We start from the raw sequence: 9,288 nt of genomic DNA on the forward strand, positions 1-9,288 counted from the left end.
TTCTGGTTCCTACCTGCAGACAGACTGGGGCTGATGAGGAAGCCTAAGAGGAGGAGGATCTAAAACTAAAACTATTTTGCCCTTGGAAGTAGCGAGCTCCTTATCACTGGAAGTGTGGAAGTGTGTGGAAGCTGGGTGACAGCATGGCCGAGGTTAGACTGAATAACATTTGGACTCTCCACGACTGATTGGTTGATGATTAATTGACTTATGCATTCACTTGCTCACCTTCTTGAGCCCCTACCACGTGTCTGTCTCTACGAGGAGCTTTCATAACAATGTGGTTTAAATTCATCCTAAGAGTCCCAGCCCTGTGACTGAGGAAGCTGAGTGCCCCCCACCCCCACCCTACCCCCTGCTCCCGTGAAGTGGTGGGCAGTGCAGGTCAGAGGGGTTTTCCTGGAAACTCCTACCCCTGCGTGTAGGACCCTCTCCTTTCCCCCAGCCCCTAGTGTCCTCGGTTCTCAGGGCACCAGGGAAGGCTCTGGGTGGGAGGAGGAGGGGAAAGCTCCACTAGGAGATAGAAATTAGAAGGCAGCTGGAGGGCTCAGTATACATGTGGCATCTTGGCAGCTGCAAACAGCTGTACTGTTTTATGGACAACTACAGAAATTTCTCTGCAAGAAACAGGCAGAGCTGACTGCATCTCTTCCCTCCCTGGGGGGCTATCCCAGGCAGCAGCAGTGTAGAGCCCATGGGCCCGATGGGCCCTCTCTAAGTCTTAGAACCACTAAGCTAAAATAGCATTCTTCTAGAAACCTCTCTGCTGCAGAGAAGGCATTCTCTTCTTCATCCCTTTCGCTGCCTTGTTGCCCATAACACAGACATGATGTCTGGCACTCAAGCAGCCACTTTGAGCCATGAGGTAAAAGTCAAATGCTGAGATTAGTGGAGCAAGATGGAGGGGGAAGAGTCCCTGACACCCGACCGCTTAGCTCAGGACTTTTTACATAAGAAAGGGAGAAATTTCTTTCTGTTTGAGCTACAGTTCTGTCGGTTTTTTTGTCCTTCGCAATTGAACCTAATCCTGATAGTATGACCACGAAGCTGGTCTGCTTATCTTTAACAACCTTTGGGTGTTCAGCATCACGTTATGAACAACTACAAACAGGTTTCTCCCCCACTCATGGCCTGCTCAGATTCCGCCTTCCCTGAAGAGAACTCTCCCCCAGCCCCCCAGCCCCCTGCCCGCCCTCCTCTAAAGCAGCACCGTAGCCCCATGTGGAGGCTTAGGATTTGCTGTCTCCATAAAATAACGAAATAAAGAATGTTTACAGCTTATAAAGTAAAATACCTGTGAATTCTTAATACTCACAAGATTAGGAATGGGGGAGAAAGAAGGTGAACGAGGAAGTATTGGCTTAGAGAGATGAAGATCATGCAGCTCCCGATGGGCCAAAGCCTCCAACATCCTCCTCCGCCGACACCCTACCTGGTGTGTTTCCCTTATTTTTAGGGAACCCCAGAACCCCAACCCCTGGACGTAACCTGGGTTATAGTCTCAATTCAGCAGCCTAGTTAGTGTGACCCCAGGAATGTCACTGCTCCTTCTTGGTCTCGGCCTGGCTGGCCTTGCCCTTTCTCTAGATTTTCATGCAAGTGACAGCCCACCAAGGGGGCCTGCCCTCTCCAACCTTTCAAAGAGCAGCCCCTGCCCCAGAACCTCCTCTTCTTACCCTGCTTTATTTATCTCTATAGAATTGATACTCATTGTGTTCACCCTTCATGTACATCTTCTCTTTCTCCCCCATGGAAGCTCCACATGGAGTTATTTTGTTCACGACTTTATCCCCGGAGCCTAGAAGAGTTCCTGGTACAGAGTAGGTGCTCAATAAATGCCTGTTAAATGAACGAACATACAGGTCTGTTATTGGAGAAATTAAGTATGTCTGCCCCAAGTGGCAGCTTGCCTGGCTGATCTCCATCCCACACGCCACTGTGTGGCTGGAAAATTGCAGAGTCTGAGGATGTCACTAATTATAGCTATTTCAGCTTCTTGGCTAGCTCCACCCTTAGTGCCACATCTTTCTTGATTAGAAGATCATCGAGGGTTGGGGTCACGTTGAATCCATCTTCTAAGTCTATCCAGCTATCATCCCCCCCCTCCACGTCTACACCTCTCCATCCATCCTTCCATCCCAACTACTCATCCATTTATCTCTGTCCATCCATCCCTCCATCTGTCCATCCACCCATCCATCCATCCATCCATTCACCCACTCATCCATCCACCTCCTTCATCTCCTATTTATCACTTTCACCACGTCCCGAGCTCTGTACTTGCCACCTCATGTCATCAACTTCTATGAAGCTTGGTGCCACAGTGGGGAGAACATGGGTTTAGCAACAGCACACAGCTCGTTCCTCGCCCCGGCACTGCTACCTCCTGCTGCCTGACCCGGCAGAGCTGTTGTGTAGAGTCGTGAGGACCAAGCACTACTCTCGGCATGTACTGCACCCTCGGTCAATGGTAGGGGTTATTTTTTTTAATTCTCAGCACCCAGCAAATGGTTGGTCACAGTACGGTGGAGGGAAGATGGAAACAAATGAAAGCATGAACACAAAATCACAGAGGAATTAAAAGTTCAGCTGCAGCCAACGCAGGCATTTGTATTCCAGGCACTGCCCCATTATTCTACTCAATTAACCTGGCAATCCTTTCAGGCAGATATTATTGTCCTCCTGTTACAGATGAGGAAACAAGGGCTCAGCGAGGTTTAACACCGCCCCCCGCCCCACACCCCCACCGCCCCCCCGCTCCCTGGTGCATGGTTCTGTAAATGGCTACAGTCCCCGAATCCAGAACTGTCAGTTGGTATGGCCGTGTTGATAAGTTCCGTTCAATCGATCCATTCACACACTGTCTCCAGATTTTTGGGGATATACAATAACCAAGTCTTGCTCAGATTTTGGTTTTGGGTTGATATTCAATCCTGCCCCATTCCACTGTGGTCTGAAGACATGGACGGCTGGTGGGACATTGGTGGGGGGCGTCCTTCAGGGGCCCTGTTAATCCAGGACCAGCCTCATAGACAGTGAGGAGAGGCTGTTGTAGCCAGCAAGGGGGCTGGCTGGGAATCGGGGGTTCGGCATCACCTCAAACCTTCTCATGTGGCTCCATACAAACGCTGAGCCCACACTTTCATAATCAACAGTCTCACTTCCATAGAGCAGAAGTAGCGAAGCTGTGGCATCAGCTGATGACATCGCTCGCCATTCCGCAGGCTCAAATTTTGAGTTTCATTTTTGGTTATGTCGGCTGTGTGGCTGCAAGAATTAAGAGGTACTTTAGCCTACAAGTCCTCAGTTTTTGATCCAGGTCTTGAGCCAAGAATTTAGGACTTAGGAGATTGTCTTCTGCTTCTTCAACTGGCCAGCACGGTGAGAACTAGCTGCCCACACCACAGTCTGATTCCTTGGCCCTTTCATTCTCTGTCAAGTCCGGATTCTCCGTCTCGAAGCCATGCCTTCAAAGGGCTCTTTGCCCTTCTAGGTGATTCCAGAATCTGAATTCTCGTTTCTCTCTCTATGCCATAGGATTCCAGGTCCCATCCCTTATTACATGCCGGACTTTGACTGTCTCCAGCCCAAGCAGTCCAGATAACCCACCCCAGCCTCTCTGAACTTCCTCTGACATCCATTGCCTGCAACCACTCTTGGCACCGATTTCTATATAAGGCAGCATTCTTAGTCATGGGCATCAGAAACCAACTCTGGTTAACTTAAGCAGAAGAGGATGTTCAAAGAATAGACGTTCAAAAGGGTATTCGAAGAATGTTGGGTGACTCATGAATCATGAGTGAGCTGGAGACCTGGGTTTATGGTATGCAAACAGGATCAATACTCTCAGAGGGCCGTGAGGTCAGCACGGCAAACAACTGCAGGATGCTGCAGCCCCGATGACCAGCACGTCCCATACCTAACACCAGCACTGGGCACTGCTAACCTAGGGGCTCAGCAGGGAGGCCCTCTGCTTCTTTGCCATAGGAGTTCTGTTTTCAAATCTTGGGTTGGCGCATCTGACTGGTGAGCCTCGAAGGCCCCGGCGGGAAGGGTGGCTGTTTCGATTTGTTTTTTGTTTTTGTTTTTGTTTTTGTTTTTCAGTTTCTATAGCGGGGGCTGGTCCATGGGTTAAAGACCTATGATGTGGGGTTCAGAGAGTAGGCGGGCAAAACCATGGAACAAAACAACAGCCACATGTCTGTCTCCTGTGCCACACTTCTTTCATTTCCCCTAGGCTAACTCAGGGGGAGATTACCCGCCCCAGTCTCTATTTGATTGTCAACTTGAGGTCGAAGAACCACAACTATGTCACTGAGTGCTGGGCCGTCAGATCCTTGCACAGTTGCAGGCACATCATGGGCAGCCAGTGTCTTTTGATGACAATATGAATCAGTCCAGGAGGAGGGTGGGGGGAGAGAGGCGCTCACCTCAGGTGCAGAGTTTCAGGGGACATCAGAAACAGTGATCACGATACATATTTTAATCTATCTGTATTTTATATTTGATATATTTCCTCCTCCCTCTTATCCTCCTTTTGCCGATGCCCCGCCCTGGGAGACGACGGTAAGCTCCGCGGAGTAGAAATGGGAGGACAATAAAAGCCTTTGCCTGTGAATAGGAAAAGCATGAGAAAAGGGGTTGGTAGAAGGAAAAGTGGAGGTGCCAGGGATTGAACCAGGGACCTTGTACATGCGAAGCACATGCTCTACCACTGAGCTACACCCCCAACTCCGCTATTTCTTCTAATAAAAATTAATATAAAAATTCTGAAATGAATCCAATGTCAAACCTCAATTAAAGACAAGATCCAACTTTGCACTTGCACGATGCCTCGCTTGCCTCTCCCTAATCTTGGCCCTGTCAGGCCCTTTGTTTAAATGAAATATAAATATCTTTATTTAAAATTTTGTGTCCAAGGAGAGTGCTTCACGTTCCTCATCCTAGTCCTGGGCCTGCTGTCCTGGCTCCACTGTCCTTTCGTGGCCTCGGTTTCATATCTTCCCTCTCTCTTGCCCCAGTCATCAAGAACTTCCCCCTGGGTTCTCCGCCGCCCCCGCCTCCCCCCCCAAATATTCTGCCACAGTCCACCTCATTCTCAGCTGTCCCTGCAGCCTCTCCTGGAGGCAGAGCAGTCAAGTCACTCCTTTGCTCCAAACCTTCTGTGGCTCCTGTCCCCAAACGAGGGTCACACTCACCGTTAAGATGTGCAAAGCCCTCTGCCCTGATGTACGTTCCGGCTTTTCCGTTCCCAGCTGCACTGCATGCAGCCTACCCTCCTCTTTGCTGTTCAGGCTGTGCCTTCTCTCTTTATCCTGTGAAGGGCCTTCCCCACATCTCAGCCCCACGGACCATCTTCAAGGTCCACCTCCAATTCGCTGTAGAAGTGCCCCTGCAGGAATGTAAAATGGTGCAGCCGCTGTGGAAAACAGTATGACAGTTCCTCGAAAAATTAAACCATATGATCCAACAGTCCCGCTTCTGAATATATACACAAAAGAATTGGTAGCAGGGTCTCAAAGAGATATTTGCACACCCATGTTCATAGCAGCATCATTCACAATAGTCAAAAGGTGGAAACAACCCAAGTGTCTGTTGACGGCTGAATGAATAAGCAACATGTGGTGTATCCATTCCACACAATGGAATATTATTCAGCCTTAAAAAGGAAGGAAATTCTGACACATCCTACAATGTGGATGAAACTTGAGGACATTATGATCAATGAAATAAGCCAGTCAAAAAAAAAAAAAAAAGGCAAAACCTATATGATTTCACTTAAATGAGGTACCTAGTAGAGTCAAATTCATGGAGGCAGAAAGTAGAATGGTGGTTACCAGGAGCTGTGGGAGGGGGAAGTGGGGAGTTAGTTTAATAGATATAGAGTTTCAGTTTTGCAAGAGAAAAAAAATTCTGGAGATGAATGTGGTGATGGTTGCACAACAACACGAGTGAACCTAAAACCACTGAATCGTGCACTTAAAAATGGTTAAGATGGTAAATTTCATGTTACATGTATTTTACCACAATAAAAAAAAATGGGGGGAATAAAAGACTTGTGGCCAGAAAGGAGCTTTATCTCCTCTGAATCCAGAAATGAGCTTTTTCTCCTCTGGATCCCTTCAAACATTCTACCCAAAATTTCTTTGAATTAGGAGAGACTGAGTGGCAAGGTCTCTCCGTGAGGGTAGGATCTGTGCCTGAGACACCAGTCTGTTCCCCGCATGGTCTGGCTGGATGTCCGGCACTGGCAGATGTTGGATGGATGACGGAACCAGACGTGGGAGCTCAGCCTCTGGCCAAAGCTCCACGGGCACACATGCCCGCCCTCCCCAGACACTGGTGCAGTCACCTGTCAGTACCTGGAGGGCAGGTGTGTGGTGAGGTTGGTGGTGAGCCAGGCCTGACAGTGGTCCTGTTGGGCTGTCGCCTGCTTTACTGGCATTTGAGTCCCATGACCTGACAGTCTGGTACAACAGTTAAGAACACAAACCAGCTCTACCGCTTGCTAGCTTGGTCTCCTCATTTGCTACATTGGCATAAAAATAGTCCCAGCTTGATAAGGTTGTATGAAGACCCAATGAGATGATATTTGAAAACTGCTTAGTGTAGTTAGTGTCTGGGGGAGCAGACCGTGCCTGTCACCTTACCTGACCAGTGACCATCCTCTTTTTCTGGTACACAGAACCCTGATCAGCTTTGGAGCCAGCAGAAATGCTGTGAGCTCAGCACCAGAAGATGAATTGTGATTGGTCAAACCCCATCATGGACATCTCATTTCCCTGGGCCAGTGATTGGTCAAAGTGTGACCATGTGGCCCCATTTTGACCAATGAGATGGAAGAGGAAGTCTGTTGGGTATAGGGGGAGGGTCTGACAGTAGAGGCTCTTCCTCAATGAGAAGATAGAGACTTCCAGGGAGATAGCTCTTCCCTAGTCTCCCTTCTTCCTGCTTTCAATGCAGTTGTGATGCTTGGAAGATCAGCAGCTGTTTTGCAGTAATGAGGCCATAAGGATGATGAAGAGGTTCAGGGAAGAGCAGAAACCCCAACTTGACATTGTCAAGCCACTGGACAATGCCAGGGTTACTACCTCTTGATTTCTTGTGATGGAGGAAAATTAACTCCCTATTTTTCTTCTCTCAGCCAATATAAATTTGATTTTTCTTTCTTTAACTTACAACTAAATGCATTCCTATAGAATAGCCCAATAAATGTTACCTCTTCATTTGACCTCATATCCTTTTCCATCCTTAGACAAGGTGTACAACTCTCTGGGTCCCATTGTACCTAAAATGGAGGTAGAGACACTTGTCCCCTCAGGCTCTTGTGAGGATTAAATGAGACACAGGCCATGAAATGATTCTGTGACGTGTGACGTCTTCGGCTGGGAAGGAGGGTTGCAGGCCTCTCTCTCGGAGACCAGGGGCTCCCCTGGGTGAGGAACAAGTTAACTGTAACAAGAGAGAAGAAAGCAGAGCCCCAGCTCCAGCTGGTGGGTGGGCCTCACCCCTGTTCCTGTGGAAGGAGGTTTGATGACTGACAGGTGGCATAATCAGTTGGGTTTAGGGCTCACAGTCTGGAGCCCAGCTGCCTCTTCCTCTCCCCGAGGCAGGTCGTAACCTCTCTGTGCCTCAGTTTCCTCATTTGAAAAGTGGGGTAATGATAAATGATGAACCAAATAAGCTTGGTGAATCAATTGAAAAATGCACGTAGGAGCTCAGTAAACATTAGCTGTTTGAGTCAGTGATGGCCACGCTAACAGCACATAGCAAATCTCAACTCTGGCATAGAGCACTGAGCACGTACTTCTCCCTTACGGGGTCTGAGGGTCGACTGGGCTTGGTTCTGAGAGGTGGGTTGGGTCCGGATTTGCTCCGCTTGACTCTCGTCCTCTTTGGACACTGATTATCTGGTCTTCTCTCAGGGGAAGGCAGGACCGCAAGAGGACAATTGTCAAACACGTTTCTGACTTTTGCTCACATCCTGTCCACTTACGTCCTTTTGGCAGAGCAAGTCCTATGGCCAAGCCCACAATCCAGGTGCGGGGAAGCGATAGCAAGGGGCAGACATGCAGCCCTAGTACAGGGCGGGAAGAGCTGAGGTCCGCTCTCCAGTCTGGTACGTGCAGTGTGTCACACAGAGCATGGCGTGCAGTGGGCACTGGGAGAGCAGGAAGCTTCTGCTTACCGTGTCGGGCACTGCAGCAGACAGAAGATGAAGTGAAGACATCATCATCCTGCCCGCCTCTCAGGAACTGGCATCTAACATTAATTTAACTCTGTTACGTGTCAGGTCCTGGCTAGGCCTCGCTGGTACTGGGGATATAGAGACCAATAAGACAGAGTCCTGCCCTTGAGAAGCTCACGGGCCACTTGGGCAGATAGGCAGGTAAACCATCTCAAGATGGAGTGACAGGCTGTGGAGCATCGAGGAGGTCGGTCTCTAACTTTGTCAAAGGTTGGAGCGGGCAGGAGGAACCCGGAGAGAAAAGATAACTGGACTCGGGCTTTGTGGGACGGGAGGGGGGCACTCAGCATGTGGATGCATGGGCATGAGCGATGGCATCTGAGAATGAGGGGGAGAGAGCCAGCCGGTCAGGAGCTCAGCCCGCATGTCTGGGGGGAGGATGCGGGCAAAGCAGGGGGACGCGGTGGGAGGTCCAGTGATGCGCGCTGACAGGTGTACCAGGGGCTCAACCGGAGACCCAAAGTAACCCAAGGGAGCCATCTCTTCTGGGCCTCACCTCCTTGAGACCTCCACAACCGCCTGTGTGTCCTGCATCATCTGTACCCTGTGTTGTCATTGCCTGTTTGCCCTGGACCCTGAGACAGACACGGAGGGAGTCCTATTCCCTGCACAGGTCCAGGGGAGTTTGGAGCCTGGAAGGAGAAATTGGCACGTGGCCCGAGGCGATTGGGAAGGATGCCTTAAAGAAGGGTGTTGGGGTGAACCTGACCTTGAGGCAGGCTTGCCTGCAACAGATGGGCCAGGCCTGCGGGAGAATTGAGCATGGCCAGGGCCAGGAGGTGGGATGGGCAGGACTATGTCCTAGGAGGAGATCAGGGAGGCAGGGAAGTTGAGGATGGAGCGGTGGTATGGGTCAGACGGTGGCACCTCCGAGCCAGCTGAGGGAGGAGGGCCCGGGGCACCCTGGGTTCTGGGAGGACAGTTTGGCCCGGGTTCTGGGAGGACAGTTTGGCCACATATGTTCTCCTGGAGAATCAGGCAGCTCCATGGGAGGCTGGCTTAAAGAATGAGGGAGGGGACTATAGGACTGTGGGTGAAGC

The 9,288-nt window shown here is 50.1% G+C and overlaps 1 non-coding gene across 1 annotated transcript; it reads right to left on the reverse strand.

Moving 5' to 3' along the window:
• Window positions 1-4,657: 4,657 nt before the first annotated feature.
• Window positions 4,658-4,729, reverse strand: TRNAA-CGC. The gene has a single exon. It is a non-coding gene; the product is annotated as a tRNA-Ala (tRNA).
• Between the last annotated feature and the right edge of the window lie 4,559 nt (window positions 4,730-9,288).

Source organism: Pteropus vampyrus, unplaced genomic scaffold, assembly GCF_000151845.1.
Source record: "Pteropus vampyrus isolate Shadow unplaced genomic scaffold, Pvam_2.0 Scaffold145, whole genome shotgun sequence".
Taxonomy (NCBI): Eukaryota; Metazoa; Chordata; class Mammalia; order Chiroptera; family Pteropodidae; genus Pteropus; species Pteropus vampyrus.